Below are 12,314 nucleotides of genomic sequence, written 5' to 3'. Positions count from 1 at the left end.
CAAATCCTTATACCCTTTGATCCAACAGTCCCACTTCTGGTAATCCAGGCTGAGGAAATAAGCAAAAATATGAGAAAAGCTACATATATTTCATAACAATCAAAAACTTGAAACAACCTAAATGTTCAGCAAAAAAGGTGGTTAAGTAACTTCTGACATACTCACTCGATGAAATATTATGCAGTCATTAAAATTATTATTATGAGGACTATAGCAACTTGAAAATATGCTTATGATGTAATTTTAAATTAGGTTAGCATGTTATAAATTATATGTACACTATTACTTCTATTTTTAAGACTGTATATTAAGGAAAGATAAGCAAAACACACCAAAATGATAGCAGTTGTATTAAAGAGTTAAGCTAAAGATCTTGTTTTTCTGTTTTAATGTAATTGGACTTTATTGCTTTTACCTTTAAAAATTACTTTATTTTAAAAGAACAAAATCCATATAAAAGCTGTATAAGAAAATCCGTCTTACTTCATTTTCCCTGTACCTTAGTTATTCACCAACTTCTAATTATTTCACAAATTGAATTTATCTTTACCGAAGATAAAGATTTGCTACCAATGAAGACATTAAAAAGAATGTGTCATAGACCCTATAGACATTTCTGAATTGGGTATCCCAAAAATGTTCTGGAGAGTAGAAATATCCCTGGAGTAAGTGTACTGCCTCCAAGGTGATGACAACTTGAACTAAACAATATTCATTTGTACATATAAGGTGTGTCCTGTTTTAAAGTAATCAGTCATAATACTGTTCTAGGTCCCAGACTGACCTAAATTGGGCCCACTCCCGAAATTCAGTCCTTATTCGATATGCCTGATGAGGTAGGCGTCCTACAGGTGATAATCAGCATTACCTTTTAATAAGCACTTACTATGTTCTGGGCACTGTGCTAAAAAACTGCAAAGACTGTCACATTTTAAACTCTTTCAACAATCTTTTGAGGTAGATATTATTATCCCCATTTTACTGGTAAGGAAACTGAGGCTCATGGAGAAACAGCCAAGGTCACAGCTGTGAGAGGCAAACGCTCACGACTCAACTACTGCTCTGTATTGCTCTTCTTATTTGCATACGTTTTTTGCGGGAGAAGGGTGCTTATATTGATGAGGAGAAAGAGAAAAGCTTGCACGAGAAAGATAGCCTGATTCTGTGTATGATATTAGTGCCCCCCACCCAGCCTTGAGGACCTGCCTGTATCTGAGTCCTGTACAGAAAGGGGCTGTAGGTTAAAGCTCTTTTCCTATATCGTTCAAAGTCTCAGGCTGAGCTACTCTGGGGCCCAGGTGACAAAATGTGACAAGGTAGAGGAAAAGGGTTCTCATCTACCCTTTTCTGAAATACACTCCACTTTGTTACAATGTGGATTTTGAGGAATTGCTCTGTTACTTTGAGTCAAGGACATTGGTGTTGGTGTTGGTGTTGGTGTTGGTGTTGGTGAGTCTCAACCCAGGCCAGGAACTCTATGAGTTTCCTCGGGCAGTTACATTGGTGGCCAAAGTGGGAACAGTGGAGTGTGATGAGCATTCCTTGTCTATGTCTGGAGTCTTACAAGAGACCTCTGAGGACTGTGTCATTTAACCAGATAAGACGTGGCAGGTGGGAAGGGAATGATTTATTCCCTGAGACCTAAGGAAGTTCAAGTGATGATAAATTATCATCAAATTTTGTAAAGAAACAGGATTTGGGCAGCATTTGCATATGCCTTGTGAACATGGATCACCTGAAATGCAAATACTGGAAAAACTCTAATAAATGGCACTTAGAGAAACCGGAAGAAATAATAATCCAATAAAGAGAACCGAGAAGTAACAGCAAGTGGGGAAAGTGTTTCTAAAATAGCATCGGCCAAACCTGATGATCATCAGAAGCTCCCCAGCCAACCCAATTAGAATCTTGGGTATGGACCTAGGAATCTGTATTTTCCCCTTATCAGTCTCTCTAGGTGAATGTGAAGATCTCTGGTTTAGGAACCATTGTTCCAGACAACTCATCACCAGAACTGCACATCATTTTCAGGTGTTCAGAAATTAGATCTTATGGTTGGAGGCAAAACTGGCCCCCTCTTTTCTGCTTTCTAGGAACTGGAAATCTAATTAAAGAAGTGAGGACAGATCTCATAAGGACTTCAGGGCTGGAAGTGGGTCTTGAAAGATGAGTACATTTTCAAAATGAATAAGGAGAAGAACATGGATGAAAGAAAGCAAAGGTAGGTGAGATGACAGTGAGTCCTCCAATTCTAATTTGTGCAAATAAACTAAGATTTGACCCAACAACTCCTCTTTTAGGAACTTATTCCAAGAAAACTATTAAGGCTGATACCTTTTGCTGTATTATTCACAATTACAAATAAATAAATAAACCCTAGAAAGACCCGCAGTAATGATAGAAAGCAATTCACACAGTGAAATACCGTGCAACTTTGTAGAATGTTGTTGTAGAAAAGTTTAATGCATGGAAAAAAGTTCACAATATATAAAGAGAGAAAATCAGGCTATAAAACAATATATCAGATATGATCCCAATTTTAAAATGCATATGTGTGTGTACTAGAAAGAGATATAAAATATTAATGGAATGCTAGGATTATGCATAATATCGTTTTTTTCCCATTTTGATTATCTGTTTTTACCATTTTTCTGTACTGATTGTTTCCCTCCTTTTTTTTTTGAGCACTGTATTGTGGAAAATTTCGAACACACCCCAAAGTAGAAAGAGGGTTTAGTAAACCTGCATGTACCCATCACCCAGCTTCAGTAATTACCAATACTTTGCTAATATTGTTTCATCTCTGTATCCTCCTACACTTTTTTTTCTGGAATATTTTAAGGCAAATCCCAGATACCATGTCATTCCATGCTTAAATACTTAAGTATCCATCTCTAACTTACAAAGATTTAAACAAAAATGTGCCATTATTATATCTAAAGACTTAACAATAGTTTCTTAATGCCACATGATAGTCAACTATTATTCACAGTTCTCTAATTGCCTCAAAAACGTCTTTCTATCATTGGTTTGTTTCAGTCAGGACCAAAAAAAGGTCAGTATGTTATACTCATAATGTAATGTCTCTTAGCTTCCTTTTACTCTATAACATTTCCCTCCCCTCTCCTTTTTTTAATGCCAGTGATATCAAGTAACACAAGAATCCAGATAATCTGGCTTATAACATACAGCTCAGTCATCCCCTCTTGGTGGTCCCTACAGGGAGGTCTCCCTGTCCACCCCTGATCATTCCTTCATGTGGCAGAAGGGATATTTAACTCTTACCCCACAGGACCTTCTGCAAGAAACTTCATATTCAACTGAAAAGGGCAAACTCAAGATAGAAAGTTACTTAAACCAGCCTTAGTTGCTTTGAACCCTCTTTCCCATCTGAGGGATCTGATGATTGATGCCAGAAAGCCCATCACCTTTCGGAGACCCTGACGTAAACTATTGGCCCTTCAGGGTGATTGATCCTAGAGGCAGGAAGGCACTGGTGTGGCCAGAGGCTGGTAATGGTGGCTTTAGGCCCAAAGCTATAATATTACTATTTTCTTTATGTTTATATATTTTTGGGTGGGTGGCAGGGAGGTAATTAGGTCTATTTACTTATTTATTTTTAGAGGAGGTACTGGGAATCGAACCTAGGACTTCGGGAATGCTAAGCCTGCACTCTACCACTTAAGCTAAACCCTCCCCCTACTATCTCTTTTTTGCTTGCTCTATTGCCTGATTCTGGGAAAGTACGCATTTTACTACTAACCTGGTCAAGACAAGCTGAGTGAAGGTAAGAATCAGGTCAGGCTCTCTTGGATCTATATTCTTAAGTTTAAAAAAGAGAATACAATAGCAGCAGAGTTCTTGAATGCAACAGTCTTCTGTATGTCACTCTCTTCTGTATGTCACTCTACTGCTCCAGTCTAGATAGGCAGTGCTCTATGTGTGGATCACAGTTGTCATCCTAGAATGTTCCTTCCAACCTCTTGGGAATTCCCTTTGCTTCTCTCTTTTGTTGGCTCCCCTGTTTCCTGAATCCCATGCTTTCTTTCTCTTAAAAAAAATTAGATATAAGTGACATATAACATTATATTAATTCAGATGTACAATATAATGATATAGTTACATTTCTCCCCCTGTGATGAGAGCTTATAGGACTTACTCCATAACTTTCTTTATCTTTGTTTGCCCTCTAGTTTTGGTGGCCATATCTTATAAAAGAACACATTAGAAGTAAAATGTTATTAACACCTTGTATATCCGACTGTGTCTTAGTCACCTGTTAATTGTTGGTATCAGTGGTTTAACAGGGTGTAGAATCTTAGGTTGAAAATTATCATCTTTCAGAATTTCTACTTCTTTTCTACTTCTAGGGTTGTTGTTAAGTTTGAAGCCATTCCAGTCCCTGATCCTCTATATGGGATCAGTTTCTTAACTTTCTGGAAGCTTAAAGAATCTTGTCTTGGTCTGCAGTGTTCTGACGTTTCACAGTGGTGAGTCATAATGTGGGTCTATTCTCATTCATTGTGAGTGGTACGACATGGACCCTTTCAAACTGGAATCTTATAGAAATATTCTTGAATTACTTTATGCTTTCCTTAACTCTTTTATATATATTCTCTCTTTATGGAACTTTTATTCAGCTATTGTACTTCCTTGACTGGCCTTCTAATTTTTTTATCTTTCTTTCTCCTATTTTTCTTATCTATGTCTTTTTGCTGTATTTCCTAGGAGATGTCCTTCTCTTTATCTTCCAGTCTTTCTTTTGGGCACTGACCTCTACTTTCATGTTTTTTTTTAATTTCAAAGGACTTTTTTCCCTTCTGAATACTTTATTATTATTTCATATATTCAGGTATCTTTTCTTCTATTTGAGGATGTGCATGATATTTTTTAAAATTTTCTTTTCTCTGCATTGTCTCAATTTCTTTCAAGTTTCTTTTTTCTGTTTGTTTTCATCTCTTTTTTTTCTGTTAGAGGAAAGCCTCGTGTCTGGTAATCCTTAGTTTTCTGCCCATGAATAAAGGTGGGGGACTAAAAGCTGATTGGAAACTCTTTGCATGAAGGGGCGAGTCATTGACCATGAGGTTATTTGTCCATGAGGTCATTTGTCCATGAACCAATGACAATGAAGAACCTTTAACTCGAAGACCTCTCAATGCCATTATCTTTAGATCTGTCACATTGGGCTTCATTTTCCTCAAAGAAGAAGACTCAAAAAAAAAAAAAGAAGAAGAAGAAGAAGATTCATCTTCCCAAGGGGTAAAGGGCTAGCTACCAGAATTCTGGGAGCAGAGTATGGAAAAAAGTCTACTGATTCCCCCTATTTTGGTATGATGCTCTTAGCTGTGCCTGATGACCCCTATGACTCCAGAGATTGCTTTTGTCTCTCAAGAGAATAAACCTCCATATTTCTGCAGAGGTGGAGGAGGAGCAGTCACTGGGAGGGTACAGTGACGGAAGACAATATACCTTCAACTGGTCCTTCTTATTTTAGTTGCCCTTCACCCCCACTTCCAGGGATACCAGTGACATGTTAATTCCTGAACATATCCAGGCTGCTTCTCAGCTTTCTCTAGTCTCAGGTCCAGGATTCAGCATTTTTGGTTCTGCCAGGCTTATTAACTCTCATTCATCTGTTTCCTCACTGTAAAATTCTGTTCTATTTATTACCCCCTCTCCCTTTCCTTATGCTTTAAAATAATCCTTTATGAAGTGGGATGGGATTGGGAGGGGAGGAAGTGGAAAGGAAAATTACATGCATGAGAAATTACAGCTATTGTCTTTATCCAGAACTCTTTCATTGTTTTTTTATGGGGCTGTACCATATTCTCCTACTTATAGACAGGCAAGTTACTTGGATTTCTCTGTCCTTCAATTTTCTCATCAGTAAAATGGAAGAAATGATGTTACCTACTTTATACTATTATAAGGATTAAGCAAAATACCATATTTAATTGCTTTTAAGAAGCAAATTTTTCCCAGATTTTTATATCTCTGGAATCAGAATGTTTAGCAGAAGTCCAAGTATGGTGTAAACATTCAATAAATGATTACCTGAGGTTCAGTGAAATATGGTAATACACATTACACACTTTACAGAGTGCTTGAAACAAAGTTTGCAATAAATGTTGAAGGCAGGATTGCTGTTATGCACACTAAAACCTACTTAACATTCTGAAACCTGCTTATTCTCTTAATACAATCTTGTGTCCATTCTTCTACATCAGTAGAAGGAGATCTACCTTACTCTCTTTGAAGTTAAATGATACTCTATAGAATAGATGTTCCATTTAATCATTCCTCCATGGATGAACATTTATTTTTCAATTTTTTTACTGAAATGCCAATAGTAAGAGCACTAGTAATAGATCCTATGTTAGTATTTCTGTAAGATAAAGACCTATAAGTGGAATCACTCTGTCATACTCATATGGAAAATGTCTACTAGGAATTTCCAGAGTAAAAGAGGCACATGAGTGACTAATCAAGATCCTGATTTAGGCAGGCAATATGTGATTGTGGAAAGCACACTAGACATGCAGACAGAAGACCTGCATCCCAGTGGTAGCTCTACCGCTCATCTTGGGGACTATTTGTTCTTTCATTTATTCAAAAATATGTACTGGATTCTGCCTACTCTGTGCCAGGCACAGTGTTGGACACTAGCAATACAGAGATGAGTAAAACTCAGTCCTTGCCCTCAAGAAATTTACAGTAATCAGTGAAGAGATGGACACATAACCAGATGCCACTTGCTCACTCTGTGACCTTGGGAAGTTGCTTAACCTCCTGAATGTCCGCTTCATTTTCTGTAAAATGGGTAGCAGTTCTTACACTACAGAGTTGTTGTGAAAATTACATGATAATGTAGGAGAAGTGCCCTGTACAGTGCCTGGCACATATATATACTCAATAAATGGAAGCCATTATTATTGTTTGAGTACTGGGATAATTATAGTAAGTAATTTGTTATAGTTGCTGTGATAGAAGTTCCACCTCTTTGAACTCATTTCTACAGTATTAAACAAATTGTTAAGAGACAATAATATAGCATATACAAAGTGGCACTAGATAAATATTAGGTTTTTTTGTTACATTCTTATGTTGGGACAAAGGGTGAATGAGCAGATGGATACGCAAACATCCATTTGTTTGAACACAACAGTGCAAAACATATGTTTGAACACAACAATGACAATAATCCTCCTGGTCCATGTGTCATAGAACCAACTCTGGGCACTTCCTTAGCTACAGAGATTTCACCTCTGGCTGTGTCTGAACATCTGGAATGAGGCTACATACTTCCCTGCCCACGGCCACAAATAATCATGGAGATAGGATGTTCATTTGGCCCCTGCCTCCCACAAGGGATTTTTTCCCCCAGTTCACAAAGCACAACACAGCTTGCATTGCAGCCTTAATGGGGTCACTTATTGCTTGACACTGACTTTTGCGAAACAATTTCTTTTCCTTCCGACATAGATGTAAAAAAAGAATTAAAAGAGGTATATCTTGATACCAAAAATTTTCAGCTTTAGCTACTAATTAAATTTGAAGATAATTCTAGAGGCAAGTTTAAGTAGAATTAAGTGATAGAAAAGAATAGTATAAGTATTTGGGATAGGCTTTCTGTTTAGGGATTAACTAGTATTTAATTACTAGACACTTTTTAAAAATTATTGAAGTATAGTTGATTTACAATGTTGTGTTAATTTCTGGTGTACAGCATAGTGATTCATATATATATAATCTCCTTTCCTAGATACATTGCTTTGTTTTATTTTTTCTCCCTGTTTCTTTACTTCCCCAGAGGGTTTTAAAAGCACTGATATTTATTTCTCCTGTCTGAACGTGTGCCTGGCTATTCAGATCATACCACATTCCCCTGGGTTTTTATAAGCTGACTCTCCTTGCAAAGATAGTGTGGTGCAATGATCTAGAGCCCAAGTTTTGGAGTCAGACAGACCTGGGTTTGAATTCTAGCTCTTCCATTTACTAGCCCTGGGATCTCAGGCAAAAATCTCTGAAGCTCAGTTTCCATAACTGTAAAATGGTCAATTTTTTAAAATTGAAGTACAGCCAATTATAATGTGGCAATCTCTGGTGTATGTCAATCTCTGGTGTAAAGTATTAGTGTCATTAATATTTGATACTAGCTTATAAAATGAACGTGGTTAAAAGAGATAACACATGTAAACTGTTCAACACAGTCTCACAATATGGGCTTTTAGTTTTTAGTTATGATCATGATATTTTCATTTTCATTAACGTACCTCATGCAGTGCTTGGCCCATGATTGACATTCAAAACATGGTAGCTATTTTGGTAAGTTACCCATGGTTTCTGACAGTCAGTATTATGGCTTTGTTATTTAGTTTTTTAATTTGTTAGCAATTACCATGATCTTTAGCCCAGTACCTGGGAACTTTCCTCATCATCTCTGTAACTCTGACAATGCCTGGCACCATTCCCGACACGTAGTAGGGCACTCAGTATATCGCTGTTGGATCGTATTCAGTTGAACTGAACATCCATTCAGATGTTAGCACAAGAGATGTGTCACTAAATAGCTGTCATTCCAAAACGGACAGCCAACCCTGACACAGACGTGCTTGCACATTTGTAAGCCGTGATTTCAACTTCCTGCGTCGCAGGCATCTCAGTTAATATTCCATTCCACTCACATGACCCTTAGAAGGAATGGACAAACTAATAGAAATACCTAGTTTAACAGCTAAGAGAATGAGCTTTGGTCTGGGTAGATCCAGGCTTACATCCTGGCTCCAGCACTGTCTCATGGGTCAGTTACTTAATCGCTCTGAGAACATCAGTTTTCTCATCTGTGAAAAGGAGACAATCCTTGCACCTGCCTCATCAGGTTATGGTGAGAATAGTGCCTTCCATAGGCTGTTCTCTTTTTTTGGAACAGTCTTACCCTGTGTTTCACTCCTGCTTTTTCAGCTAGACTGTCACTTCTTCCAGAAAGTCTTCCCTGTTGCCCATGGTAGCTTGGCTTCACTGTTACACTCTTCCTGTAGGACCTGCCAGTTACCCTTTGTAATTACTTCTTCAATGACCCATTTCCTTTCTGGACTGTGAACTCCCACCGGACAGGGATAGTGTCTGTCTCATTCATTCTGTGTCCTCAATGCCTAACAGTCCTTGGTACATAATATTTTGTGTGGGCTATATTTGTTAACTGAGTGAAATAATAATGTACATAAACACAGAGCCTAACATTTAGCAAGCTTTCAGTAAATAAAATATATTATTATCAACAATATATTGGTGCTGAGTTTATTCACCTTGAGAAAACTAATATAGTGAGAAAAGCAGCAAATTTAAAATAGGGGTTGTGAATCTAGCTCTGTATCTCGTTGGTTACATATCTTGACCAAATCTTTATTCTTCTCATTTTCCCCTATTAAAATGAACATAAGAAATTCACCTTGGTGTCCAGCTTGGCTTGTTTCTTATAAAGTCAGCAGTTTGCCAGATCATACCTGACAGGCTCTCCTGTGTATGCCTGGCATTGTTAGATCAAGATCCTATCCATCCTAGTACACCTCTGCTTTCTCAGCTGCTCGCTGTTGACCCCTGACCCTAATGCATTCTGACCTTGTGTAGCTCCTCAGTTTATTACACCAGTTGGCTACCTCCCAGCTTCCAGCCTTGAACTGCATCCACTCTCAAAATCCTTAAGGTGCCAGCTGGAGTCTCATCTTCTTCTCACCTTCCCCTTCACTGTGCTCCAGCCACCAGTCTTTCCTCAAGTTTCCTGGAGGCACTAATCTCCCTGATTCAAGGCCTTTGGACCTGCTAGTCCCTCTGCTTGGAACATTGTCCCCACTCTCTTTACCAGGCTAACCCCTACACAACCTTCACCATCTCAATTTTAACATCACTTCTTCAGGGAGCATTACTTGGCTCCCTTCAAAGAAATTAGATTTCTCTGTTATATGCCATCTTCCTTGTAGACCTGGTGTGATACCTATACAGAGATTCACATTATAAAAGAAGTTAAGAATCTGGACCGAAATGTGAAATTTCTATCTGGCAAGTAGTTTAAAAATTGTAAGACCCTGAAGGCTGAATTAAAATATCTGTAGGTTAGTGTCCTCTGGTGGCCTGCCTGTTTACAACCTGAGCTGTTCAACCTTTGGCTATACTTGGTAACTACTTCTGTGTTAATCATCACTCTATTTATTCCACTCCATGCCAGGCACTGTGGTTGGTGCTTTACATAGATGATTTCATGTAAAATCCAAAACCACCTGTGAGGTCAAATAAGGTTCAGAGAGGTTAAGACACTTGCCCAAGTTCACAAGTCATAAGGGGTGGAGCCAGATGCTAAAGGTCTTTCTACTGGGCTACTGTGTGTCAAGGAACAATTTGTCAAGTTAGAATGGAAGAAGTTTCTGAAGGTTTGCCTAGCACATAGTTTGCTCACTATGTTCCAGGCATTGTGGTAAGCACTTTACGTGATCTAATTCAATCCTCACATCTGTTCAAAGGAGCTACTGTTATCTCCACTTTATAGATGAGGAAACTGAGGTATAGAATTTGGGTTTGTGGCAGAGTAGTGGTTTGACGGGCAAAGGGAAAAATGTTTAAATCCCCATTTCTCCAATCCAGAACCCCACAGAGGATTCAACTGAGAGTGATTCCGTGGGTTATTTCCATGAACCTGCTGTTGAGAGGTGTGACCGACAGGTGGCAGCAACATTCACAGTGTCAATTTTGCGAGGTTCAAAAGTGAGGAAGCTTTATGTAGTCAGATTCACTCATTTGCATCTCGCTCTCTGATTGGCCCAGTTAATTCTTTACCAGTTAATTGGACTTGGTTCTCAGCCCAATGAGGACTGACAGGCTTTTGGAGCCCTCCACAGCTGTGAAAGAAAAGATCTCAGGGTTTGAAACTATGGTGAAGTCATTCAGTCCAACAGACATCGTGGTCATTTTAAAATGTGTTAGGTGAAACAGTGTTTCAGTGAGATTTAGCTTTGTAAAGAAATTTCCTATTTTGTTGTTATTTTTAAGGTACAGTACTGTGTATATTTAAGAAAAAATTCAATAGCACAAAAGGGTACATAGTGTAGAGTCAGTTTCTCTATCACGTTCAAATCACACTGTTTTTCCACCCCAGGGGAAAGCTTGCGTATCCTTCCAGGTATAGACTATGGATATAAGAGTATATGATTGTATCTTTTTAAAAAAATGATAACCTAAAACTAAACTTCTACAAGAAAATTTAGGAGGAACTTTTTGTGATCTCACGTTAGGCAAAGATTTCTTAGCTATGACATGATTCACAAGAGAAAAAATGGATAAGTTGGACTTAATCAAAATTTTAAAATTCTGCTCTGTTAAGAAAATGAAAAGACAAACCACAGACTGGGAGAAAACATTGGCAAATCACACGTTTGATAAAGCTCTTGTTCCTAGAATATATAAAGAACACTCACAACTCAATAATAAGAAAATAAACAACCCAGTAAAAGAATGGGCACAACACTAGTACAGATACTTCACTGAAGGTGTCCAGATGACAAATCAACTCATAATCATTAGTCATTAGGGAAATGCAGATTTCCTTGAGATACCACTACATACATATTGGAATGGCTAAAAACAAATAATAATTTTCAAAAAAACCTGACAATTCCAAATGCTGATAAGCATGCAGAGCAACTGGAGCTCTCATTATTGCCGGTGGAAATGCAAAATGGTATAACCACTTTGGCAAAGAGTTTAGTTGTTTTTTGTTTTTTAATAATGTTGGGCATACACTTATAATACAACTCAGCAATGCTATACTTACCATGCAACTCAGCAGTTTATCCAAGAGAAATAACAACTTAGGTCTTTTTGTATGTTTTGTTATATTTTTTGTAAAAACAAAAATCTGTATATAAGTGTTTATAGTAGCTTTATTCACAGTCAACAAGAACTAAAAACAATCTCAGTGCCTTAAAACTGGTGAATGGAAAAACTATGGTCCACCAGTACAATGGAATACTATTCAGTAATAAAAAGGGAAAATTACTGACAGATCAGACAACATGGATGAATCTTACACGCATTATTCTAAGTGAAAGTAGACAGACTCAAAAAGCTATATATATATTTTTTATTCCACTTTCTGGGAAAAAAAAACCCAAATTATAGGAAAAGAAAACAGATCAGTAGATGCCATGGGTTGGGTAAGGAGGAGGGGTTGACTATAAAAGATAGCACAAGGGAATATTTTGGGGTGATAGAACAGTTCTTACACAGATTATTATGGTGGTGATTACACAAGTATATGCATTAAA

At 37.7% G+C, this 12,314-nt stretch overlaps 1 long non-coding RNA gene across 1 annotated transcript; it reads right to left on the bottom strand.

The window, feature by feature from the left end:
* Positions 1-3,799: 3,799 nt before the first annotated feature.
* Positions 3,800-4,464, bottom strand: LOC140700743 (uncharacterized). Its single transcript, XR_012079363.1, has 2 exons — positions 4,277-4,464; positions 3,800-4,050 (listed from the first exon to the last, which is right to left on the bottom strand). It is a non-coding gene; the product is annotated as an uncharacterized lncRNA (long non-coding RNA).
* Between the last annotated feature and the right edge of the window lie 7,850 nt (positions 4,465-12,314).

This window comes from Vicugna pacos, chromosome 13 (assembly GCF_048564905.1).
Source record: "Vicugna pacos chromosome 13, VicPac4, whole genome shotgun sequence".
NCBI classification, from domain to species: domain Eukaryota; kingdom Metazoa; phylum Chordata; class Mammalia; order Artiodactyla; family Camelidae; genus Vicugna; species Vicugna pacos.
The sequence above is the reverse complement of the archived record's forward strand: the minus strand, read 5'-3'. Positions and strand labels throughout refer to the sequence as shown.